Source organism: Solenopsis invicta, chromosome 3 (genome assembly GCF_016802725.1).
Source record: "Solenopsis invicta isolate M01_SB chromosome 3, UNIL_Sinv_3.0, whole genome shotgun sequence".
Lineage (NCBI taxonomy): Eukaryota > Metazoa > Arthropoda > Insecta > Hymenoptera > Formicidae > Solenopsis > Solenopsis invicta.
Genome location: NC_052666.1, coordinates 25,047,299 through 25,059,166, shown reverse-complemented (window position 1 = coordinate 25,059,166; position 11,868 = coordinate 25,047,299). Strand labels below are relative to the sequence as shown.

Here is an 11,868-nt window from a genome sequence, read left to right as displayed (position 1 = left end):
TGCATATAAGTTTAGTGATGTGAAGCGATGATTTGTTACGAAAAATTATGTGAATAAAATTTTAAAAAGTGTGTATTTCTTTATTTAAATTTTTAAATAGAGAATTTTAAAAAACTTTAAAAAGAATACAAAAAAAAGATAAAAAAGTTAATTTTTATCATTTTCTTTCTACTCCTTATTTCTCTTTCTTTCAGTTTAACAATTTGAATGATAATTAAATTTTTTTAAATTGTGTTTTTTCGTAAAATATCTTTTGTATTTATTTGTTTGTAACGTTTAAATGATATAATTATATTTTTCTTGAATAATTATAAATTATGGTACTTTTTAAAAATCACGAAATTATATAAATAAATATTTTATAAATAATATGAACAATATGTTATAAAATATATTCAAAATTTAATACAAGTAAGTATTTAATGGCGAGTTAATAGTTATTCATTGATAATTTCTTCTTTTTTAATACATTTTCTATTGTTAATCGTATGTTATTTAAAAAAATGACGCAGAAACAAGATTTCACGATTGCTACAGAAATAAAAACAATATAATTAAATGAAAAAAAATAAGTGCAGCAAAAAAAGCGATCTTGAGGGGGCACCCGGGTTTGAACCGGGGACCTCTCGATCTGCAGTCGAATGCTCTACCACTGAGCTATACCCCCAATTGACGATACCGTCTTCTATTGCACTCTTCTTGTACATTGTAAGAAAATCACGCTAATATAATTATAGCATTCTATTATTACTTCATAGAAATTTGTCAAAACTTGTACATTCAATGTACATAATAAATATCACAAAAAACTAGAAACAATAAGTAGAAACGTCCTTCGGAATATTGAATATTTTTAACATTAATTTAAACGACGAGATATACAAATGTCGTAAAAAAGATTATCTAAAAAACTTATTTAAAAAAATTTTGTCTAAAGAGAACATAAAATTAAATTCTTTAATTTATTAGAAAGTATGTTAATATAATATTTTATTCTTTTTCATTCTTTATGAGATTTATTCTTTATCTTAAAATACAGTAAATGTGACTTTTATTTCTGCATTGAGATTTTTCTTTTTTAAATATTCAATTGAATTAAATACAATATATCGAAGAATGGCAAGATATTTTACGATTTTTTAATGTAAACCACCAGTCTATACTGTATCCCGATTGTACTAATAGCCTTGAGTGCTATCTATCGATTACAGACAAAAAAAGATAAACGCAAAAATTGTGAAAGATATAGTAGAACTGTAAAAAATTGTAGAAGACAGTATAATATATTTATATGAATAAGGACAAATGTACATTGAAATATTTGCGTTTGAATAGATATTTTTATATCTGTTTAGTACATATTATAGATATGTACTGAATATATCACCTAGAATGTCAGGTACTTTACGAGTCTCTTAGGGCAATGAAAAACAGCCCTTGTTGTCGTACAAATAGCCTTGAGCGCTACCCCCCACGAGCACGGACGGCGACAGGTAAAGTAATATACTGCGGACCACCTAGTGGCTTCATGACTTTGCCATATGTCAGCGTGACTAAGGCACACATGGTCGCGATCATAGTGTATTGTGCTGACTGAGATGTTCTATCTACCATTAAAATGTGATATTTTTAGATATCAAATCAATTTAAATTAGCATATTTTTGAAGAATTTGGAATAGTGTAATCATCTCTTGAAAAAAAGAACTGATAAGTGTTTCAATAAACTGATTACTCTATTACTACGTTTATACGTCACCATTAATTCAGGTTTAATAACATCGCTAGTTATAAAACTGACCAAGTGTTTCTCTGAAGAGTGGAATGACTGTAATTAGCCAGATTCATAACTACGGTTGTTACTAAACCTAATTAATGGTGACGAGTAAATGTAGTATATGATGATATTTCATCAGTTAACTGAATAGTTATTGAGATACTTATTTTTTTAATTTTTTTAAGAGGTTTTAAATTTCTATTCAATTTTTATTTTTTAAATAATTATTACTTTCAAAAAATGTTTATATTTCGATGTTTTCGCTGAAAAAGACGATTCTAGATTTGTTACTGAAATAACAGATTAAAATGACAAAATTGAAATCGTGAAATGCATATATCTTGTTTCCTTAATTAAATGGAATTATTATTTAATATATTTTTAGAAGTTCTTTTATAAATTTATGTTCGATTTCTTCAGAAATTTTCCACATGCTATATTTTGCGCCTCATTACACATATATAGACGGAAAGTTACGTTATGAATAACGAATATTCCTGTGGAGAGTGCATTATGTGAAGTAATAGATTTGTGCTGGTAAATTATTAATTAAAGTAAATTGTCGCTGCAATTTTCGTTAATTTATTTGTATAATTTAGAAATCCTGTATGATGGAATTTTGCGACATTTAGTACGCAATTTAAAAGCTCTTCAATATAAATAATAATCCTAAAAAAAATCACATCTTACGATCCTATCAATTGATACAAATTATAGCAATTATACAAAAGCAAAAAAATCAGATGTCAATTGCTTAATTTGCATTTTTTATTACGAAACTTATATTTTGGAATAATTTCATATTGCAAATTATTATTACATTTCTCTAAAAAAAAATATAAAATTTTGAAAGATTTTATACAAAAACCAAATATTATATTTTTTTATATAGGTATCTGGATTATGAAACAAACATCATTCTTCATTAATGGCATATAGTAATAATTTTGTTGCGATAAGAATCAAATAGAAAACAAGAAATATATGTAGATAGTAAATATAACATTTCTGCAAAAATTAAATAAATATTAAAGCCTAAAACTTTGTTCTTACATCTATTATATGTATGTCAAAAATTTATAAAATTTATACAAAGAGAAATATAGAACAACGTTTTTGTTAAAAACAATATGTTTACAATTTCGTAAATAAAAAGTAATAAAGTTACTGTTTTACACTTTAAATAATATTTCCTTTTTTATCTATATCTTAATAATGTTATAAAAGAAGTTAAATGTAAAGTATTATAAAATAAATAGATAGTAAACATAAAATATAAGTATAAAATTTTTGCAATAGCCAGAAATTTTTTTATTTTTTCTTTTGAATCAATTCTCAAAATACATATTAATCATAATTCATAACTTTGTTCTCACACCTATTATATGTTCAGAAAAATTTTATCATAATTTACACAATAAACGATGTGAAGATGAGAAATTCTTTAATATCTTGAAAATTCAATTTCTGAACTTAATTTTTGTAGAAAAAAATCCTTTGATTATTTATCATACTATTATAAATCTTGTCTAAATCATTCTAGATCAAAGGATTTAATTTCTTCTTATACAATATTTTTAATTGTATTATACCGTTACGTCTTACTGCATAAAAATCAACGCTAAATATTCAAATCCAATGTATTTTATGAATCGATAAGCAATTCGGTTGGTCGTTTCACAATGCTCGCCGATTTAACGAGAAAAATAAAACGGGTAACGTCGAAGTCGGTCTATGCAACCTTCCGTTTGGTTTGCGAATTAATCCATCAAAACGGTCACGGTATAACTCATCCCTTCCTTGTTTTGTTCCGCGCGCGTCCGCCTCCTAAAGTCCGAGAGTCGATTGCACGCTGCGTTTAAATGCACCGACAACGACGGGCGGCACGAAAATTTAATTCGCTCCTACGCATCCATACAGGTAGACAAGAGAGATTACGTTCTGTACAAGGTGTTTCGAAGCGATCGCGCTTTTTTTTTCTACCTTACGCTAAACGGTCATTGATTATCTTTGCGATTACTTTTATAATTGATTGATAAAGCGATCGTCGTTAAACGATCGAAAGATCATCCACGACGCTTTGATCGAAGTGACGTAAATACACTTCGCATAAAACAAATTGTAGTATAAATTCGTGTGAAAGTTACTAAAGTGCAAAGTAAAAAGATTACGAAATGAAAGTTAGTTCGAGACAGTTCGTTGCCGATAATATTTATTACGTGTCGTATGAAGCTCCGCGTCTTGATCGTGACTGACTTATCCATAACTTTGTTCTCCACAGCTGTAAGTCTAAGTCGCGTTGCCGCGTTCACACGAAACGATATTGACAAGCATTATTACTGGATGAAAACTATATCTAGCTTAATCCAGAGAAAATTCCATCCTAATGAAATAATTATCAGGTGATGGAAGAAATATCAGTGGCTTTTAAGTCATACCAATTACATTATCCATTTATCTTTTCGTTGGCCGTCTCGAATCGCAAGTAAGATTAAATCTAATCTTGCTTGACATCAGTGATACTAAATTTCCACAGTGTCTGGTTCTTTCACTGCGTCGATATTTATATCTATTTATATGAGCTTTATTTTAATCGTCTTTAATATTCTGTCAGTCTTCATCAAGTCTTCATGAATCACAAAATGAAAATATGTTTGGGTAGCTTCCGTATTTCCGGATGTCGTTAATGGATTTTTTTTACTAAAAACGTGGAAATCAGATTGCCTCTGATTAGATTAAAATAAAGATATGTATAGATCTGTCTGAAACATCAGTTAAAATTTGACGCGTTTATTCTTATCTAAAAGATTAAATGTATGCATATATTAACGCCATATATTTCTAATAAACAATTACCGATTAATAAATAATGTTAAAAGTACGCTAAGAGAACAAATATCTTAAAATAAAAAAAATTATACTTGGTTGTTAATAGCTTATTTACTTGCAGCTAAGTTAAAAATGTCTAAAATGAAACATTTATGTAAATAAAATGAAGAAATAATTTTTAATCAAGTAATTTTTTTGTAGATTTAGAACATATTTACTGTTAGATTATTTTTATATTCAAGATAATATAATTTTTTTATTAAGAAAACAATTTAATTGAGCTTACAATTAGTAATATTGTTAGCTTATTTGTAAAATCATTATTTAAATGTAAAAAATATAAAATTATATATTTAAAATATATAATTTTATATTTTTTACATTTAAATAATGATTATTTACTTAAAAGTAAATACTTTTATTTAAACAAATCAAACAGATGCTTTCATAAAAATATATAGTTAAAAAAAATGTATTTTTTTATGAAAATTTTTTTTCTCTTAGTATAAAAATTTTCAAAACAATTCAATTATAAAAGACTCTCGAAAATTATAATATTTGAAAATGGCTAATGAGAGTCAAGTATGGTTATTAATGCACTGTTCCAATTTTTTACAGTTGCAAAATTTGTTGAATATAAAATCAAATCACACTAAACATGAACGTTTCGACTCACTTTGAAATCATCCTCAAGGTAACAATAATGCCGAAATGAAAATTTTTTTAACATATTTTATTACACTTCTAATAAACATTTGCGTATCTAAATGCAAAAAGTATAATCTCAAAGTTGTGAAAATATAATTTATTAACTTATCAAAGATGCTCTGAAATCTAATTATAAAAATTAATTTGCCATCTTATTTATTTATAATTGAAAACAACGTTAGCAATTAGGAGCTATTGGTTTATTAATTTTTGAGAAATTAATAAACCAATAGATCCTAATTGCTAATGATATTTTCCTTTCAATTCTTGGCAATTTATCGAATCAAGCCAAGTAAGCCACGTGTGTTTGCTATGTTATCGCACTCATATGAAGCTTTCGAACACACACAACTATAACTCTTATCCACACGTAATTCTTACGACATATATCCGAATAGGTGTCCTGGCATCAAACCAACTGACACCATTAACCCAAATATATATGCCGTCCATTATGAGGCGAGTACCTAGTAAATAAATTAATCACGGATTTCTCTCGCGCACAGTCTTCGTTTCTATCGACCTCGAAATTCCGCAATTCGATAATTCAGGATTCAATCAAAGATTCATTCACCGCCAGAAAGTCTCTTTTCGCGCGCATTACTTCTCGTCATCATTTTACTTTTATCATTACCATCGTATGACAGAAGTAGTAATCGGCAATAATAAATTATGAAGGCGCCTTTTACATCAATTTAAAAACTTTTTTCTGTATTCATTGATTCATCGATTTATATCCTTTATTCTATTTTTTATAATTAAATAATTATGTTTACACGAAAAGAATAGTTTTGCTAATTATGATTTAAAATTTAAACTAGATACAGATCTGAAAATAATTTTGTTAAACCATCAAAATAATTATGAAGTATGATATCTAAATTTTCAAGCATGATATTTAATGCTGCTAAAAGTTTTAATATTCTAGCAATCAGCTTGAGAGTCCTACATAATTGTTTTTCTGATAGTTTAACAAGATTATTTTTAGAATTGTAATCTTTTTACAAAGATTACAATTCTGAAAATATTCAGTTAAATTTTTAGATGCCTCAACAAAACTGTTCTTCCGTATATGTATATATGTTCATTAATGGTTGTCCCCACGTTTTACCATAGGAGCACGCATTTGTTATTTCTATTATAATAATATGTTAGAAATACATATTCGTCGATAAATCATGCTCCTATGGTAAAAAGTGGGCACAACCATTAATGAACACCCTGTATAATAATAGACATAGAATATTATATAAAATAAGTTTTCATAATTATATCACGAATTTGTGTATTATTTAAGTAATACACAATATCTTGCCACGATTTTGTGAAATTTTATATATGAGCTCTTAGAATAGTACTCCAGTAATCTCTATCACAAGTGTTACTTTGTTTTGTCATAAAAATAAAAGAAAATATCTTAGTAAATATGTATTATTCTAGGCACAGATGATCATACTATATTCTTGTCAGTTGCTTTAGCTGAATGCATTAGCAAATGCATTCAGATTACGAAAAAAATACGCGCTGAACTCGCATATAAGAATCTTCTTCGTAGGACGAATTAAATTAGCGTGATTCTTTCCTTTTTGCGAAGAACCCTCTCAGGCATTTTAACATGCGACACATGCTCGCGTATTCATTATGCAAATACACGAATGTCACCTTGTGTGTATTTGTAATTTCTCTGTACGCAACCGTGGTGCGCGCATGTATGTGTATATACAGGAGGCAAATCGTGTATAGGGTGGTCCGGAAAAGATAGATATCGATAACGGGCATTTATACTTAAGCAGAAATCCTCTTTAGTGATAGTGGCATAAAATTTCTATTAAAAACATCTCTTTTTTGTAAAACTTAATCCCAGTATTATAAAGGAAAAACCAACTTATATGCTGATACTTGTATTATTAAGCTTATTCTGTTGAAATAAATAATAAAAAAAAAGTAGAATATAAATGAAATGCTTTATCGGTCTTCTTAGCGCTGATATTTATCGACTTTATGTATACATGCAAAGAATAATTTTATTTTAGTAACATTATCTAAAAATTTATCTAAATACAGAATTTAATTGTATATTGAACTATCAAAATTATTATGTAAGACATTTAAGCGTGATGATACAGCTGCGAAAAGTTTTGACGTATATCTTAAACATTTAATATACATTTTTTAATGGTTCAATATAATTGTTTTAAGATCTATTTTAGCGAAATTGTTTTTTCGATGTACGTTTTCAAATTTCATATGGTTAAAAAAAATATAGAATATATCGAATTGAATTTTCACTGAAAGAAGAATTCATCAGTGAATACGTAATAGAAGCTGAGATAATTATGATGAGTTCAATACGGTTAGTCCTGGTGCTACAAACGCGACAAACCATTTCGAATTTGGATTACCAAGTTTTCTTGATGTATAAAGCATTTTAATGTAATATTATAAAACATACATGATTTGAGATTCTTTTATTTACTTTGATATCGTAGTATGATATCAGTGTCAAATTCCTGACACACGAGGGACCGTGTCGAGATATTCCCTTTCCTAGTATTTTCCGGCTCGCACGTTCTCCTCTCCTTTGTGAGGCGGGATTTTGAACTCCTAGTAGCCCGCTCTTACAGCTTAATATCCTCATTTCTAACGAGCATATCAAGCGATTTGGTACGGATATAGTATTTAGTACGCGTATCAAAATGATCGATGTTAACTAGATAATAGAGACAGCACTTACAGATGACACGAATCTGAAATTTAACGCTGACAACGACGACATGGGAAGTCATCGACATTAAGATGAGATGATCGATACCGAATCCCATTTCTTTCAGACCACCCCGTACACATCCCCCGTAGTACGCGGGTAATGCATGCAGGTGCCGCGGTGCTATGTGCATGCACCCCTACCGTGCACGCTCTCGCGATCGCGCCTGTGGACGCATCGCGCGCCCGTGGACGACGCATTGCGAGGCCGGCGCAGCCGTGGATTCCCCGTGTGGGTGTAGCGTCGGTGGGTGCTGCGTACACATCGGGTAGTGTAGGATCAATATAAGCGATGACACAGCGAGAGCTCATCTTTAAGCCACGCCCACGAGTACACCGCGAACGAATGCAGACACGAGCCCGGCTGAGCGCGGCCAATCGGCATGGCGCATCGATTTTTCGTGCCTTTTTCCCTTTTTTTTCGCGAAAGTGAATTTCTTCGCGAGGCTGACAAGGCGGTGGTGAGGGTGGAAAGGGATGAGAGCGGAGGGATGGGGAAGAACGCGGGCAAAGGCTTAAAGGGCGAGCGTTGGAGAATAGAGAGAGTACGATGAGGAGTGACGAGGAGAGAAGCGAGGAGAAAGGGAGATAGAAGGAAACAGTCACGGCAGTTGAGGGAAAGTACGAGGGAATATTGGGGAAACGAGGAGAAAAGCGCGCAGTGTGTGCGTGTGTGTGTGTGCGTGCGTGCGTGCGTGCGTGCGTGCGTGCGTGCGTGTGTGTGTGTGTGTGTGTGTGTGTGTGTGTGTGTGTGTGTGTGTGTGTGTGTGTGTGTGAGAGAGAGAGAGAGAGAGAGAGAGAGAGAGAGAGAGAGAGAGAGAGAGAGAGAGAGAGAGAGAGAGAGAGACTGTGGAGAGAAGGCGGAGGATGAGGATCGATGAGGACGGGGTGACTCTTCTATGCTAGGGGTAAACGAACCTCCATTTCATCTACCCTTCATGCCGTTATCGGTTGTCCCTTTTTCAATCGAGGGAGCCCCCTGCTGCTAGGGACATCGAGGTGTACCGCGAGCTCATCCTTGCACGTATCTTGTTAGCCAAAACCAGCGGTTCTTGCCGTTGTTTAAAACTGTACTTATTGTTAGCAATATGAATGCACCACGTACGCGTGTACCACTTTTTACGAAAACGAAAGTTTTTTTTTATTTGCTGTTCGATTAATTAATATGCTTACGGTTACATTACGGGGGGAAAAAATCTTTTCAATAAATCACGATATAGAGATTTTAGTAGATGTATCGTCTTGTGAAATAATACTAAATTACATGTTAATGAGATATGAGAAATATCAAATTTTTCAGTAATTACTATTTCATAACTTTACTTCCACATCTTGATAGTAGAAACTATTAAATTTACGAATGAATTAATGTGATTGTTTTTACTTAATAATTTAAAATACATTTTTATTTAAATAATAGATGAATAAAGATTTTTGTTATTAATTTAAAATTATGTTGTAAGATTAACATAAGAAAGTTAATGTGACTTAAATATGCATATATTTTTTTAGTTTTTTAAAAAAGTTATATTATTATGGGTGATATAGGATATTAAATTAATTTTGTCTTTAATTCTCGCGATTTATTTCACTTTAATTAAGAATTATAAATAAAAATCAGATTTAGTTTTTGTTGTCTTATCTATTCATGTCAAATAAGTGCATTAATTGATTTTTAATATATTGTACTTTAAACTTTCTTCAAATGTTTATTATATTACTTATAAAAATGTATACATGTATATAATATATAAATTTATGTGTGAATGATTGCGGTGTATTCAAATTCGCTAAACTGCGGATCGGTCATTTCTGCGAAATTCGAAGTTTGCACGAATAACTGAACTTCTTTGGCCATCTTGTAGTACATAAGATAACTACGCGACAAACGCTTTTATCATTCATGGTAAAATACAATGTTAAATATTTATGAAACAATTAAACTTTGTTGTATCTACTGCAAGCTTTTATATTTTGCATTATATTTTATTTTTATGCACTATGTTCTATTTTTTATACAATTTTTTATGCTCAAAGAAAAAATTAATACATTTGATTTTTAAAACACATAATTCAATAAGTCATTATTATAAATTACTACTGCAGAGATATATCGAAAAAATTGAGAATATAATATTTTTTTGTTTGAAAATTTTAATACAAAATATAACGTCTAATATATTTTATATAATATTTAAATCAGTTTATACTTTTCACAGTAAGAATTAAATTTAAATCAAATGTAGAGCTTATATAATAATTCCGCATGAAACTATGTTAGCGTTAATAATAATTATTATCTTAATTAAGTTAAAATTATAATTTTAAAATTTGAAATAAACCGTTTTTCCCAATTTTTTTCGTGGATTTTCTCGGTTATAGGTGAATTTTTTAAAATAAATTTTTGAAATAATTCAAAATTCAATAAATTTTACTTCCCTTGAGAAAAGAATTGAGGAAATTCGCGGAAAAATTGAAAAACTAGTTTTTTCCGAGCTTTTAAAATTATAGTTAAAATTGCATAAAGTCATGTTCCTGATAATAATATGTTCCAGACTAAAAAATAAAAAAATTTTTATTAAACGCATGTTTAAACGGTACAGAACGCTGTTAATTAATGTTGCATATTTTAATAAAAATTGAAATTTAAATATTTTAATAAGAATTTAAATTAAGAAGTGGTTACAAAAATCAAAGCAAATCTCAATAATAATTTTTTCGGTGAATTTATATATGTATATTCCTCCAAATTGCGCGCTGCATGTTTACCTGATTTTAAGATGCAGGGTTGCATTGAGAATAAACGTCTGGGTGCATTCAGATATCATTTTATCTTTGTTTATCGAATGAGGATAAAATAATATCTGAATGCACCCGGATTGGACGTTCGTTCTGAACTCACCCCAGTCATTAAGTAGAATAAGAAATAAATATCTAATGAACTAAATTGCTAATCATTTTAATAATTTTGCCAACAAACATCTCTATCGATCTCTTTATCCAAGAACTAAAAAATTTTGATGTAGAGAAATAATTTTGTATTTTAATAATATTGCATTTTATTAAATAAAATAATGTATTTTACTTCCGCGTCCGTGCGCCTATGTAATTGCAAGTTATATATTCAATTAAGTCATTTTAAATATAAATATTCAATTAAACGCAAATTTATATAAGACGGTTGCACGAAATTTATCTGATGAAATTTTCGTACATTCGCGTTTTATACACGATATACTATATCCATTGACGAATTTTGCATTAACTGCAACAGACACATGTAATATCGTTATGACGAGTCCAATTTGCAATACGCTACGTCTAACGGAAAGTACATCAATCGTTGTTTTGAGAGAATATTAGGATCATTTTCGCATACCTGTAACTACAACAGATCCCGTATATCTGTGTAAATTGTGAAAAATGCACACCACAGAAATACGTTAAGAGGTCATCATATCTCTAACAAAAGATTAAGGACTCAGATAACTTCGGGAATCTATCAGTTAAACGCTAAATGTATACGCGCTACGATTTCATACTAATGTTACAGAACACGTGTTTTTTTAAGATACATAATGCCATCTGACGTGACACACATGCGTTGAGTAATGCGAATTGCCGCCGAGAGATGCCACCCTATTACAATCAATAATTTCCTTCTCGAGCAATTGCATTATTTCTACGATTAATATTTTTTAAATATTCGGAATTAATGTTTCGTAAATAGTTTTATACAATGGGATAGATATATATCATTCTATTGTGCAGAAATTTTCTTTGTTTTCTATGT

General features: G+C 29.8%; 1 non-coding gene across 1 annotated transcript; it reads right to left on the bottom strand.

The window, feature by feature from the left end:
- Window positions 1-595: 595 nt before the first annotated feature.
- Window positions 596-667, bottom strand: Trnac-gca. The gene has a single exon. It is a non-coding gene; the product is annotated as a tRNA-Cys (tRNA).
- Between the last annotated feature and the right edge of the window lie 11,201 nt (window positions 668-11,868).